The 15,983-nt window shown below is 43.7% G+C and overlaps 1 protein-coding gene across 2 annotated transcripts in view; it reads left to right on the top strand.

Moving 5' to 3' along the window:
• Nucleotides 1–3,502: 3,502 nt before the first annotated feature.
• The window catches only part of USP9X (ubiquitin specific peptidase 9 X-linked), a 97,142-nt gene continuing 84,661 nt past the window's right edge, over nt 3,503–15,983 (top strand). The window contains exon 1 of one of the 2 annotated variants that reach the window (XM_083855332.1): nt 3,503–3,800. The gene's annotated coding sequence lies outside the window, so the exon portion shown is untranslated. The remainder of the gene's footprint in view (nt 3,801–15,983) is intronic. The other variant, XM_083855331.1, reaches the window with a different exon arrangement.

Here is a 15,983-nt window from a genome sequence, read left to right as displayed (position 1 = left end):
TATATGTACAGAGTAAGTACTGCCACACAACCTGTTGTTTTCTGAGCGCTGGTGGACAGTGTGTCATGCAGCATCCACGGGGCTGAACTAGAAGAAAAAAAAAAAAATCTTTTGTGGGTCTGTGGAAAAATTCTGCTTTCTCCCATCTGTTATTCCTCCTTTTGCTACCCCACTGCAAAGCTCCACAGCTTTACTCTGCATCAGCAGCATTGTAAGTTTCATTTTTGTCTACTCATGGAGCAGTGCAGCATCAACCAGATGTTTAAGAACTGGGGATAAACACACCCATTAACAGAGAGATTTTCTAAATTCTGAGTAATTCCCTCAATTCCCAGAATGTTTTGTTTTTCGTTTTCAGCTAGTTCACAAGTGGTTTCACTTTTTGTTTGATGGGCTAGCTGCAGTGCTGGAGCAGGGAAGCCTTCAGGGAAATGCTTCCCTTCCCCACATTTTCACACTGAATTAAAGATGTCAGAAACGCATTTCTAATCACACCAACAATTTCTAATCATACCAACAGTTGTGTAGAGTGGGGAATTAACCAGAACTCTGTCGCAGTTCTCTGTGTGGATGCTTACTTTGGAGCACTTAGTCAGATTTGTGAATACCTACTGACTTCTGTCTTCATCTCATGGGTATTTCTTTAATCAGCAATTTATCTCACTTGTATACTTTTGTTTCCACAGCTGCTGCACAAACTGGTCACATTTATTTGCATAAATGTTGGTGTGTGTGAACCTTTTCAGGCAGAAGAGTTTAGCACAAGCTGAGCCACAGCAACGCCCTCAGAAGCCTGAGCAAGGAGGGGCAGGCACAGATTCTTGTCTGGGGGAACAGGAAGAATTCCCCAGCCAGAAGTCCATGTGCAGTTTGCTAGTTCAGGAACCACAGAGGGTCATTACAAACCCAATATCTTCTTTTATTTGGTGCCATAAATAGCTGTGTGCTTCAGCCTATGGTGACCTTTGATTAGCATTGCTGTTCTGGCAAAGCATTCCAGAATACACCTTTAAACCAGGCAAGAGGTCAGATATAAACAACAATAGTTTTGATTTTTTTTCCCCATGCAAGTGCAAAATTCCTCTAGTATTGTTGTGCTTCTGACAATTGTACATAAAGTAGAACCTAAAACCTGAAAAGTACCACCAAAGGTCCCTGGGAGTTGAAGAGGAATCAGCTCTTCATCTGTTCCAAGCTTAAGGTTTCAATTAAAATAATCAAAGTTTCCACTCTTTCTCTTGGCTGAAGGAATGCTTCTTCACAAGAGGGAATACTTGCTACAAGTTGCACCACCATTGTTTCCACAGCTACTGTTTGTATTTTTGTTGTTGTTGACTTTTATGTGAACTGACAGTCAATTTCTTGGTGGACAATCGCCCGCATTATAAAAATCCCCTGATGTGTCACTCTTTGGCTCTGCCAAAAAAAGCCATGGTAGTCAGAAGGAACACAGTATTTGGCCTGTCATGAAAAAAAGCATCTACTTAACAATAAAAAGAAACGACCATCAACAAACACGCAGTTTATTTTTAAAGATACAGTGTCAAAATACAGGCAACTACAATTGTTTGAAGTGTCGCCTCTGTAAGTTATCACAAACAGTGAAGGGCTTGAGGGAGAAAACTGTGGTAGCAAGGGAAGGCACAAGCATTAGAGGTGCAGCTGTTTTAAATGCTTTCCCTGGAAAACAAAGTGGATAAATGGGAAATAGGAGGAAAAGCTGAAAGTAGTTGATAAGGGACAAAAAAGGAGGCCACAATAACATGCCCAGAAGCATGAAAATCACACCGATAAAAGGGCTGTTTTGATGTGATTACATGTAACCCAAACATGACAGACTTATACTTGCACACTTCCACCACGGTTATGGCTTGTTTTTATTGTTGAAGAAAATGCACATAAAGCTATTCCCTCAGTAAACAAACTGTTGTACAGTGATGAAGCAGCTGCATCCCTTGTTTACTGAGTGGGTAACACAACAACATACGTCAGATTTCCATCCCAAATAATACCATCTAATGATCAGCAAAAAAACCCTACCAACTGCTAAATTTAAATTAGGACATCTCAGAACTTATCACCACTTGGTTTTGAGCTCCAGCTTTTTACTGAAAAACACGCACCCAATTTTCTTCCAACTCCTGCAATGAGCAATTGGGTTTTTGTGGTCCACAAAATAAAACATTTTGCACAAGAGTTTAAATTGCAGGTTGTTGGCCTGAGCCTCTCCAGCAAATTCCAACCTGTGGAGCTTAAATTCCTCCTGTGTTTTCAGGTCAATATCGTATCTTTCACTTCCTGCTCCGGAATTCTTGAATGATGTTGTTAAAATGAGACTTTGAACTTGGAATACAGACTAGCAAAACTTTAGGAACCACTTCAGGTACTCCTGAAGTCCGAGTTCCCCGTATCTGCCAAACTTCTGCCGTGCCACGAGGCATCCTTTCCCGTTTTTTCAGGTTTTTAATCCAGGTTTGAAGTCTTCCCGGCCGCTATATACAGCCCGTACTAACACCGGGGTTCTACCGATCTCACGCTGTGTGCATGTAAATGCAGACGCATCAAAGAAAGGAAAAAGAACCAAAGAATCACAGAACATTCAGAGCTGGAAGGGACCCATGGAGATCACCGATTCCAACTCCTGACCCTGTGCGGGACATCCCCAGAGCGCTCCCTGAGCTCTGCCAGGCTCGGCGCTGTGCCCGCTGCCCCGGGGAGCCTGCGAGAGGATAAAAAGGTCCCTTTAGCCGTTAAAGAGCGCCGGTGTCCCCGGGCCGGGTGCCGGTTCCGTGGGCGGTGAGGGCCGGGGTTGGGGCTGGGGCCGCCCGCGCTCCCGTCCCGGTCCCGTCCCCGGCGCGGCGGGAGGCGGCCGCGCTGACGTCACCATCGTCACCGCCCTGACGTCATCATCCGGGCCCCGGCGCGCGCCCGGCCCGGCGCGGGCCACAATGGGAGAGCGCGCGCGCGCCCCAACCGACGCCGAGCAGGCCCCGCGCGCGCCCGCGCGCCGCCGGCCGTGCCTGTGTTGTGTGTGTGGTGTGTGTGTGTGTCCCTCACGGTGCCCGTCCTGCCCCTCGCCGCCGCCCCCGCCCCGCACACCGACACACGGAGGGGGGGTGGGGGGGTCCGGCCGTGAGCGGCAGCCCCGGGCGGGCACACGGGCGGCGCGTCACCGCCGCGCTCGGGTGGCCGAACCGCCGCCGCGCTGGGCCGGGTGCGGAAGGCGCTGCCGGCGCCGCCATCTTGCCCACGGGGCCCCGCCAGACGCGGCTGCGCCGCCGCCGCCGGGAGCGCGAGGAGCCGCCGCCGCCTCCCTCCGCGCCGCCTCCCCCGCACCGCCGAGCCCCGAGCGCGGAGCTCCCGCTGCCCGGCCCGGCCCGGCCCCGCCGCCCCCGCCCGGCCGAGCCCCGGGCGTGCGTCCGCCCACCCCCCCCGCGTGCGCCCGGTGCCCGGACGGGGCGGAGCGGAGCGCGCAGGCCCCGGCCCAGCCCCAGCCCGAGCCCAGGCAGGGCCGCCGCCGCCGCCGCCGCCGGGCAGCAGCTGGTGACGCAGGAAAAACGCCCCAGAGAGAGAGAAGCGCTCAGGGCCGGCACCCGGAGCGCGGGCAGCGGCGCCGGATTTGCCCTCCCGCTTCCCGCCGCAGCGCAACCGAGTGGGAACCGGGGGAAGCGGAGCCGCCCCCTCAGAGCCGCGGCCTGGCATGAGACCGTGCCCCGCCGGCCGCCGGGCATGAGGCAGCGCCCAGGAGGGCTCCGGGCCGCCGCAGCAGCCGCCGCGGGACGAGGGGAAGCGGTGCGCGGGTGAGTGCGGAGCGGTGCCCGGGCGGGGCCGGGGCAGCTGTTTGCGCTCCCCGGGGATGGGGCTCCGCGGGCCGGGGCGCGGCCGGGGGGGAGGACGGAGCTCCCCGGGACCCGCGGGGCGTGAGGCGGCGGCAGCGCCTCCCTCGGAGCCCCGGCGTGTCGGCCCCGCACCGCCGTGTTTTGGAGGGCGAGGGAAAATGGCTGACGGCTCCTCATCCCCGGCTGCCGGCGGGGGGGAGCGCCCGGCGCCCTCGGGGGGCTCTGACCGCCCCGCCGGGGGCCCTGCGGCCCGGCCCCCTCGGTGAGGAGGGCCCGGAGCGTCCCTGCAGCGCTGCACCGGCATCTCCTCCCCTGGTTCTCGCTTCCCTTCGCCCCGAACGCCATTACTGAGGTGGAGTGATTGGGGCCGCGTAGGCCCGGGCGACGCCTGGAAATCAGGCCCTGCCGAGGCGCTTTCCCGTCGGTCTCAATGAAATCCACCAGCAGCAGCTCGTTCACGCCCGCTGTAAACACTGTTAACACGTAGGCCACTCCTCTGGTCTCGGCCCGGCTTCCATGTACGAAAAACGTTCGTGGCTTTTTCATCTGATTCCTGTAGTTCACCGCGCCGCTTCTCCTCGGAGTTGTGTCTTAGGGCTTGTCTGTAGCGATTTATTTTAGGCAGGACAGCCCTCTCGCCTTGCCCGACGTGTGCGGCAGGGGTAGTCGCTTGTAGTTTGGCCGCAGATCCTCTCTGTTATTGTCCTCGAGAAAACGGGGTTTCACCGGCAGGATGGGTTATTGGGGTTTTTGTGTGTTGGTTACCGCTGTGTTAACGTGTGCCGTCACACTTTGTGCAGCTTTGTTTGTGTACAGTGGGAATGGCTTTTGAAAATGACTTATTTTGTTCTTGAGTGATTTCTTTCTTGTAGAGGCATCCAGAAACGTTGGGGTAGTTTTTTAAGATGCCATATTTAATTTTCATTTTGCTCCTTCAGAAGTCCAGCTGGGTATTTTGAAGATTTGCAGTAGCTCGTAACTGTACAGGAAAGAAAAAAAGAACCTTTCAGAAAAGAATTGTTCTAATTAAATGTTCAAAGGACTCCCAGGCTCGCTGCAGACATATTGTGTCTGTCTCAGCTGTTTTCGTGTTATCTGTACAACTCGGTTTATATTCGCAGTTCTGCACTTGTGTTGCTATCGCTGGGCGTTTGTATCAGCCCCGAGACCCTCTGGAGCCTCACGCCCCGAGCCAGCACAAGGCCCTGCCTCTGCTGACCTACTTGCCGAACTGAGGCCTGGATTTTTATAAAAAGTTGTTGAATCGAGATACTGTTATGCATTCCTGGGTATACTTGTGGCAACACTTGCTGTGACAGACCACCTAACCTGTGCTTTTCAGCTGCTGCTCAGATGTCTCACAAATGGGTGGTAAAATTGTTACATTTAGGAAGGGGCTATTGATGGGTGTTTGGGGGATTGACCTTAATTGATTATAGCATAGAAACAGTGTCCCTACTAAGAAAGATTTATGAGCGACTGAAAGCTGTAAGCAGATAACTTTATTATTCATATTGGACTTGGGATTTTTTTATTTTTCATATTTTACTTGAGAAATTGTCTGGCCTCCCCATCAAAAATGTTGCTAATCAAGTTGCATATTTATTTCAGCAAAACCCAAGTCATACACGGGGGAGTTGGTTTGTTTGTTTGCTTGGGCTTTTTTTGTTTAGTTTTCTAAAATAATGCTTTTGATTCTTGGAGTTGAAGTAATGTTTATTCTTTGAACCAACAAACTACAGTAGCTGATACCAAGAATTTCAGGGAGGCATATGGAATACATGGATTGATTATTCTGTTGCAATACCCCAGACAACAGTGATGCTTAATGATAGCTGTGTATAAAACCCAAAAACATAATCATAAAGCTGCAGTGGATGAAACTCAAATTATCAGCATGTTTATGGGGAAGGACTTATCCAGAAATAAACGTAAAATTGTATCATAGTAACTTTTCCCTCTCCAGTGGGTCTTACACTTTCCTTTTGTGTAGTTTGTCTTCAGGGTGTTTCTTTTGGGAAGCTTCTGTCTTAATCTTGCCTGGCTGCTGCTTCAAGTCTTGCAGAATTTGCCTTTGTGGCAATGTCTCTGCCCGTGGAATTGACAGGAAGTCTACATCTGGAGGTGGTAATCAATAAAGACAGTGGTAGCAAAACAGTTTTTGGTCTCTGTGGAACACTGTCACCCTTACATAAACATTGTATTCCCCACATTGTGGTGCCTTTGTACTCAGAAACAGACCAGTGCAACTACTCTGTGTTCTGAAGGCACACTTTTAGGTTTATGCATTTTATTAATACGCTGAAATTCATAGATGAGAGACTCAAAATAAACTAAAATAGTGATTAGTGTTTATTTTGCAAAATTAAATAGGCTTCTGAGAAAATAAAGGTACCTGTAATACCTTTGTTCTAAGACATCTTATATTTGAAATTGAAATTAGTTTAGGACCTTCCAGTATGAATACAGCCTTGGGTAAGAATGGGTAGGAATTAATTTATTTATTAGTTTGAACAATTTATTTTTAAATGGCTTTGAAGTTCTGTTTCTGTCAGGTGTGTATTGAAAATATATTAAATTCCATGGAAAGTATTTCTGCCCTTCCTGCTTTGGTTTAGACAAGTTCTGAACTTATTTCAGATATTTGAATGGAAAGTACTTTTGTGTTAGGCAGTACTCTGAGTGCAGAGGTGTATCTGTATATGTGTATATATATATATGTGTGTGTGTCTGTATATGTATTTACTCACTTTTTTTAAAAGAAGAAATACTGTTTCATCTATTCCAAGAGATTAAAAATAGGTATATTTTGAAAACAACCAGATCAGGATAGCCTCATATGTGAAGTAAATGAATCAAAGGTGTCCCTTACTGTTTTTAACTTAAAGCAGGATTTTATTTTTTTTAAAGACAATCCAAACCCTGCAAAACCCTTGAAACTATAGTACTTACTTTAATTCTTTCTCTTGTAGTCCCCAGAGCCTTGCTTATCCAGCCCTTGCAGAGACCAGAGTGAAAATGTAAGAAACTTTGCAGGATTTTGTGTTCATTTGCAAAGTTGTACATGTGGAGGCTTTTGTGTGCTGTGGACAGTTGTTTGTTGGGTTGTGAGCATTGACAGTGATCTGAACACGTGGTCATGGTTTCTCTTGTGCAGGTACCTTAAGGTTTTTTATGTGGATGTATCTTCTCTTCAAGCTCTGTGCAGCTGCACCCAGTTTTATTATCCATATCACCCTGTTTAAAATCAGAATTTGAAGTTTAAAGCTGTACTTCAGGCCATGTTTTGGGAACACGGTTTGGTAATGTCTGTCATTCATTGCAGTCCTTGTCTTTTGCAAAGCTGGCAGCACTGTGTGCTGTTCCTGTAGGTTTGTCCATATCACACATGTTATCTGTGATCTGTCAAACACAACATTACTTTTATTTTTTAACATAGCTGAGCCTTGTTCTGATATTCCATAGCAGAGGCAAAGGAGACAAGGAAGGTCTTCTATTAGCACATGCAGTGAGACTTGAATTTTCTATCTGGGAAGTTTGAACTACTTTAGATTCTGTGTCAGAAAAACACAGTGACGTTTTTCCATGTATTAAATCTAGTTTTTTGTTCTCTTACTAATGTAGGAACATCTGAAAGTTCTCACACTCTTATTATGAAACCATAACTCATTATGAGTTCCCTTTTTAGAGCAGTTATGTTGTATTGGCTGGTTCTCTTATGCTTAAGGCTAGAACATGACTGGGAATATGGTTAACAGAGGTTTCCTCTGCTCTTGGGGATTTCAATATTTTGTTTAGAGTCTTCAGTAGAAAGACAGGGCAGAAACTGTTCTGTCTTTACCTTGCACCCTCAAAATGTCAACTGCTGCCTTTCTGATACATGACAGTGCTCACCTGAGCCCATTGGTGCCTTGAGCACGTTCTGGAGGTCTGGTTTGGTAAAGTAATTTAAAATGGGGTGTTGCTAACATTGCAGGAGAGCTGTTAATAACTGTCCTCACTGTGGAGGATGGGAAGAAAGTAAATAAGGTCTTAAAGCAACCAGTTGTGACTTAATATTAAATCTGTTTGCTTCTCTTTTGATTTTTGTTTTTGTTTTCTTGAGGGAGCTTAACATCACAACCAGATTCTTCTGCATTTTCTGTTGTGAATTTTCTAATATTTGCTTTGTTTTATAAGAAGCTACTAATTAGTTACTCATTTTATTTTGAGAGTTGAATCCAGTCTGCTTATTATTAAGGCTTTTTGGTTGTGAGTTGTTGTTGACGTGTTTTCAAATAAAAATTATAATGGAAATAAGAACCACTGGGATATAGGTGTGTCTCCAAGTTGCTTTTTAAAAGAACATTGTTGATATATGGCTTTCTTAAAGGATTAGTTACTGTTGACTATGAGAATTGCTTTTGGTTAACTTTGTGTCAGTACAGCTCTGAAAGAGATCTGTGGGATGTAGATTTAAGATCCAGGTGTATTTTGAATGCTGGTATTAGCAACTCTTTTTCATGAAGTCAGGTTGAAGATGCTTTGGAAGTAATGGGGAACTCTCAGGAACTGTCAGGAATGTTGCTGTGTGTTGCAGGAATGAAGCTTTTATTTGTAGCATCCTTGATCTGCTTACAAAACCACTGTGTAACCCTGTTTAGTGACTTAGTTTTCCTTACACATGTAACTGCCAACAGAAAAATGTGATTTTTTTGCATTTAGATCTTTGCATGGACATTTCAGCAAATTCTGCTGTTTGGTAGTTACCATTTAGCTGTGGGTTTACTCAGAAGAGGGGAATTCCACATTGCATCATTCCTTAGAGATGTGCTTTTTTTTCCCAAATTCTGTTTTTAAGCCGAGATTCAAGACTGTGTTGAAGGCAAGACATCCTTGTTGTGTGAGTTTCCTCATATCCTCTCTGTTACAAATTGCAAAAGACTTTTTTTTTTTTAACAGAAGTGTTCAAATGACTGCTTCAAAGTAATGAAAAGTATGTGGAGGGAACTTCAGGGCTGTCTTTTCATTAGGCTTTCATGTAAATTACCCCAAACTGAAGTAACAGAAAATTGTCCCTAGAAGAAGAGCCTTTAAGACAAGTAGTACTTTTTTGTAACAGTCCAATGGCAACATGGAATGACAGAAACGTGCACATTCCAAATTTCATAGGGTTCAGTCCTTAAGTCATTTAATTGCTGCTGAACCTTTTCTCAAGCTTCAGCAGGACTAGGTGGGGAAGAGGAAAGGGTTTGAGTTTGTGTTAGGGTGGTCTTAGCTGTAACAACATGAAATAATGAAAGAAGGAAAAAAAAGATTGTTTAGAAATGTGTTCAGTAAGAAAAGTGAGTGGTGATGTCAGTTGTGATCTCACTGTTACCAGAGAGGTTTATTGGGTTGGATGAGTGTTCTCACTGACACTGGTGTGGGACAGTGGGGACAGGCCTGTCTTGGCTGTGGGTGGAACTTCACTTTTCTTGTCCAGAAATCAATTTGACAGGAGAAGAAAAGTCTCTTTTTTAATATAAGATAGGAATGGACATTGTTGTCAAAACACTCCCATCTTGGTAAATGAGCCTTCAGTTGTTTGTTTTTCTGTTGTTTTAGCAATAGACTACTTCAGTGTGTTGTTTTAGTAAATTTCGACTGGACAAGTCCATGAATTTGAAGGTTAAATGAGAAAGATGTATCTATTTAACTTAATTTTTAGGTGAATAGGTGGGTGAAATACTAAAATTTTGATAAACTAAAACATCAAACTGTAACTTAAGCTTTATTTTAGACTTTGTAGATTTTTGATTTAGAAATAAAATGTTAATTGTTTGATAATTTCGGATGTTTTCTTTTAGTGTGTTTTCCTGAACCCTTTAGCTGTGAGGATTTCCTTTTTTTAAATCTTAAATTGTGACATAAATCCTCTGCAGCTTGAACATAGAGTTCAAGTGGCTGGTTTTACAGTTTCAGGTTCTAGTTTTGCACAGCTCTCAGACAGTGTTTTATTAACCACAGTGGGACCTTAAAATCCCAGGTGCTTTTCCTTGAATGCTCGTAGTGGTGTTTATACAGACACGTGTGCACACGCTCATGCACTGGGACTTTTTTTAGGGTGATGGGCTGACTTTTTTCCTTAGGTGAGGTGGTAATGTCAGATTTCTGAAGTGCTTTACAGTTCTCTTGCTGTGTCACAATGTCTTTGTGATAGTTTTGGTAATTAAGCAAGAACACAACCTGAAAATTCTTACAGTTTGTGTTCTTATAACAGTTCAGCCAGGTTGCTGTGGTTGACAGTTTGTTACATGTCTAGTGAAGATGGAGCTGAGAACATGAATTCCCTTTGTGCCATTTGGGAAGCCTTTTTTTTTTTTTTTTTTCCCTTTCCTTCCATGTATAGGGTTGGAAAAATGAGTGGTTTGTTGTTGTTGTTGTTTTTGAATGGATGCAGCAGCCATCAGTTGAATGATGTCCAGTGAGATGATCAGTGAGTTCAGTGGTTGGGAAACCTTGCTGTAAGCTGATTTGTAGTGAAAAAACTCCAATCAGCCCCAGCCTCTGGTTAACAGGTGTATGACTGGAATTTTCCACTTACCTGCACCATTCTGAGATTTTTGACTAGATGAAGGAAGGTTGGGTAATTCATCCTGTCATGAATGTTCCTTTTATTTTCTGTCACTTTCCTGATAATGGTATGAATATTTAGGACCAGTAGAACTGGTGATATGTTACCTGGAGGCAGCTGGAGGAGGATAGTGGTTAGTTTAGTTTCATTGTCGGCAGGTAAAAGCCAATATCAGGGTTTAATTTGAAGGTTCCACTGCAATGTATTGGTTGATCCTTAGATGGAACTTCAGAAGACCATGTTTTTCTGAAGCTGACATTGTACTGATACTCAGTGTATTGTTTGTGTCACATTTACCCAGGTACAGATATCACCCCAAGGCTGAGGAGTTGGGCAGGTTATGGTCATTATTTAGGCCAGCAGTGAGTAACTCAGCAGCTGAGAGCAGAGGATCAAAATCTCTCCTGCTTTGTGCTTTCAGGTCTGTGCTTCCACTGTGCTACACCTGAAACACAGTTTGAGCATTTGGCAGTGTTGATGAGTCACTGCAGGTCTTTGTGGGTGTGAAAATACAATAAATAGGTAGTAGTTTATGCTTAAAATGAAGACTAACCCTTTAGTTCTACTTTCAGTTAGTCTAACAGCAAAATTTGCTTTAAATGTGAGTTTATCATTGTATGTCACTTAAGTTCTAAATTGCAGTTGTCCACTAGAATTCTTTATTCCATGTATTTGTCATAATCAGTTTCTCTAGTGTGTTTCTTCAGTTTAAGTTCTTGTCCTAGAACTTTGTTTCAGAAATGGAGGGGAGAGGCAGAAGCCTGAACAACTGTGTTGACATTTAAACAGTTTGATTGCAATGATTTTTCCTTTGATAGGAATTGTGAAGAAGTTACTTTGGAGATATATTTCTGTAGGTGTAAAAAACTTTGTTTCTTACATAGGCTGCCAAAGTGTTTGTTTACTCTTAAGATACTTTCATGATTTTTGTGATGATTTTCTCTTAATAATAAAAAAAAATTGTTAAAATTTTTGTAGTTTGCTCCTACTTGCCTGTTTGGTCAGGTGTTAGTAATCTGCTTTCAATGAGAGTTGTCTTGGCTCTGCTGAAGAGCAAATGTTCTCTTTCCTCATTGGAAAGGATTGGTGATGCTGGGTCTATGCTTTAGAGACACTTTCTAGCTGGGAATAAGGAAATATCTGCATTACAGACAGCAGCTTGTCACAGGGTGCACAGAATCAGTTGAGTGTTTGCTTTGCTTTGCTGCATTTGTAAATATGAGGTTGATGTAAGTGAAAAGTTTGTTTTTTTCATGTTATTTCATCAGGACTTGAGGTTTGTATTTCAGAGTGAATTTCTCAACAGAACTAAAAGGTTATTTTTAAAAATGTGTCTGTTATTAATTTTTTTGGCCAAATTGTCAAATGGCTCCATGAAGTTACTTTAAAATTGTGTGTGTTGAAAAAGAAATGATGTAAAGAGCCTTGGGGAAAAAATTCTGAATCATGGTCTATATAAGCATTTAATAAGCATTTAAGAACCGTTTAGGGAGATGGTAGTGCATCCTGTGATCCAACCTGGCCTTGAACACTTCCAACAATGTGACACTCACAACTCTGGGCAACCTGTTTGGGTGCTTCACCACCTTCACAGTAAAGATTTTCTTCCTAGCCTCTCGTATAACCCTGCCCTCTTCCAGCTTAAAGCCTTTCCCCCTTTTCCTGCCCCTGTCAGAAATCCCTCTACAGCTTTTTTCTAAGTCCCCTTTATGAACTGGAAAGTGCTCTAAGGTCTCCCCAGAGCCTTCTCTTCTCTGGGCTGAACAGCCCCAGCTCTCTCGGCCTGTCTTTATGGCAGAGCTGCTCTGGTCCCCTGCTCCTTTTCCTGTGATCTCCTCTGGGCCCACTCCAGCAGGTCCATGTCTTCCTTGTGCTGGGGACCTTAAGGCTGGACACAGCTCTGTGGGTGGGATGTCACCAGAGCAGAGTAGGGACAAACTCCCCTCCTTCACCCTGCTGCCCACACGGCTTTGAACACAGCCCAGGACACGTTTGGCTTTCTGGGCTGTGAGTGCACATTGCATGGGTCATGTTGTGCTTCTTGTCCCCCAACACCCCCAAGTCCTTCTCCTAAAAGCTGCTCTTATTCCATCCTTCACCTGCCTGTGCTTGTCTTTGGGATTGCTCTAACCCTTATGTGGGACCTTGCACTTGGTCTTGAACTTCAGGTTCCTCTATGTTTACATAAACATGGGAAATGGGGAAATAGGAGAGTGAAGCTTGTCATTAAACCAGTGGTTTCCCTCCCCCACTGCCCTTAGTTAGGAACTCTTCCTCCCATTGGATCCTCGGCTCATTCAGTCAGATGGAATTGGATTGTCATTCGGTATTTTATCTTCAATTCTTTCTGTAAATGCCTGTGTGACATCAGTGTAAATACTGAGTAGAATTATTCCTCTGTTAAACTCGATAGGTTCTTTAAGTTCTTTCCATTCTCTTCCTGTTCGTTACCCAATCATTAATCAAAAAGCTTCTGTTGTCTTTGTGTTATTGATGAAGAACTGAGACAGAGTCTGTAAACTTCAAACTTACCTCTTGTCATAACTTTTCAGTGGATTTTTGTTAAGTATTCAGGTGTTACACAGTTTTGTTGGCTTAAGTTACTGTTGTATCTCCTCACTCTTTCTCAGTTTTCTCTTTCTCTCAATGCCCAGAAGAATGAGAAGAGGACAAAAAGGTTAATCTGAAAAAGGCTGGTGTGCTCTCCAGCAATATTTTCGAACAAGACACAGAATTAACTTTGAGGAGTTCTATATAGCTGCCTTATAAGCCAGAGATGTCCCTTTGATTTCTGAAGTTCTATTTCTTTCCTTATTAGACATGATTAAACTTCTGTGACAAATAAGGTATGGACAATTTTTTTCCTGGTGCCTCAGTTGATTACTGTTTACCCAGGAGACTTGGTTTGATGGAAATGAAATTACAGTGGAAACCAGATTACTCTGAAAATTCCAATTAGGTGGGAGCAAAATGACAAATTGAGCCTTTGACAAATACAGAGAGCATGTTGTGTCTGTCTCTCATGCAGACACAAAATTTTGTTAAATGAAAACTTGTGAAAAAGTCATAAGGTGTTGACTGTCACAGTGGATGTGGCTGTTGTACTCAGCTACTCAAGCTCTGTCATCTCTAGTTCCATTTTTTTAACCTGAGTTTCCAGGTAATGTTTGAATTGTAGAGTTTTGCTTAAAGTTTTATAACTCTGGCTTCTTTTTTTTTTTTTTTTTTGACATCAGAAGTAAAATTTTTGCCACTTTCTGTGTTTTACAACTTCTGTGTTACTTGCTGTAGCTTCATCATTAAGTTGTCTGCTTGTAGTGAGATTATTCAAAGTATTACTGCCAACTAATTTTCCTGACTCATTGTGATCTGCTGAGTATTCCACTGGCTTTATAATAATTTCCAGGACACTTTGTTGCCTTCACCTTCTCAGACTTCTTGCACTTGGCATTATTTGCTGTGGCTGCTTAATATTTCTTTCATGACTGAACTTGTGCTGTTGGTGGACTGACATTCCAGGCATTTATCATCTCCTGCACAGCTTTCTGTGTGCATTTTCCTGTGATATCCATTATGCTTGGGAAGAATTTTGGTCTTTATGACTGTTCTGTATTGTAAAGACTCATTTGTGCTGTAATGTACTTGAACCTTGGTTATATATTAGTTAAATATGTGCTAATTGTAATGATCTATATTTGTTTTCCTTCACTTTCCCTCCTCTTCTAGGGTGTAATTTCATGAGAGATTTGCAGTGATGCTGAAAGAGTTGGTTCTGTTCATGGTAATGTGTTCTTCCTGTTTCTCCTGCCATTGTTAGTGTTCATATGGCATATGCTGCAGCTGAAAACCAGAATGATTTTATTCCGATCCTCCAGTAACCTTTCAGCCACATTGGCTTCTTGATCTGGCTGGTGATGTGGTGATGCAAGGGCTGATTCCTTAGTGGTGAAAAAGTGCTTAGGATGGAAGCCAGCAGGATCACCCTCCTTCTCTTCTTGTCACAGTGGAGACTTCCCTGATCTCAAACAGACTGAGAGGCTTTACACTGAGCTAAGGCTTGTCCACTTGCAGAAATACAATGAGACTGACTTTCTAGAATTTACCAGGGTTTAATACTTGTGCTGGGGGATGAGATTTCTGTTTCCCACTGAGATTCCAGCAGTGGAAGCAGAATAGATCCATGGACACGCTGTGGTGGCAAAACCACCTTAGGAGAGTTCTGTCACTCACGTGGTGCTGGTTTAAGCCCTGTCCCTGAGAAGAACAGGTCCAGTGTTTCCCCTTGTCTCTCCTGGCCTGTTGGTAGGCTCAGCTCAGAAGTGGGATCTTTGTAGGCTGTTTTGTGACTGAAGGGAGGGCTCTTTAGCAAGGGGGTTTTATGGGATTGTCAGTTTATGGGATTATTTCAGTCCAGGGAAAACAGCAGCAGTGTGTGTTACAGACTTTTTATTTTGTGTGTGGTGGATTGTGGCTTTTTTGAGTGACTTTCTGGTTTTCAGATAGCTGCAACAGAATTCTTAAACACATCCTCAGTCCTTAGGATGTGATAATAGTTGATTGTTTTCTCCTGCATTTCTCAGTAAAGAAGGTTGTGACATGCTTTTTAATAGGCTTTATGGATACAGGAATGCTGTGTTTCTGGGACAGTGGTGTCACTCCTTGGTTCTGTGGGGGGGAGTGAACAGTGAAAATAATTCTTCTATTTCCCACCCTGCTTTGTTCTTAGTGTACTTTCTTGGGGCTTTTTGTTCCTTTCCAACCTCCTCTGTTATTTATCTTTTTGCATTTATATCAAGCTACAGCCTTCATTGTGTTGGCAGAAGGAATAGGAAGACAGAAGACAAAACTGCTGTTCTGTTGCCTCTTCTTACTTCCCTATAGAGAGGCCAAGGTTTTTAAGGGGAGTTGTTACCCGAGTTCTGTGGAGCAGGTGGACAGTTCTCAGGGATTTCTGGAGCATTCAGTCTGCCTGGGAACATGGGCTTGTATGAGTTTGGTTGGAATGGAGCACGTTTAGGGCAGACAGTATTAAAAGACATGAGCTATCATCTTGTAACACCTCTAGGGAGCTTGTGCAAGCTTGATTTTTCAGGCAAAGTATCTTCTGACTGAAATGGTTGTAAGGCAGCAGAAAATGTCAAAATGTTTACTTGCAGTTCTCTGGCATGGAACTGTACAAAAATCGCCAGGCTGAGTAGGCAGTTGGTACGTTGAAACTGGTTGGAAGTTTGGCTAAGTTTGTTAAACAGTTATGAAGAAGCTTATTGAAAAATGAATTTTAATGCTGGTGTCACTTTCTTCTGTATTAGAGATATTTGAATTATATTTGACAATGATGATGGTGGAGTTTGGATTCTTGTGCTTAGTTTGTGGTGATTGAACATTACGTGAAAAGCAGAGTTTTAAAAAAAGTGAAATTAAAGCTAGTACAGTAACAAGAATGCTTAGATATTTGAATTTAAAGCATTTAAAATATCTAGGTATTTTGCAAAGTTATTTTTGTCATGATTCAAGAATGTAATCTGCTTCCAGCATAATACCTGTGTTAG

Source organism: Zosterops lateralis (assembly GCF_965231275.1).
Source record: "Zosterops lateralis genome assembly, chromosome: 2".
NCBI lineage: Eukaryota > Metazoa > Chordata > Aves > Passeriformes > Zosteropidae > Zosterops > Zosterops lateralis.
This window is presented reverse-complemented; position numbering and strand designations above follow the sequence as displayed.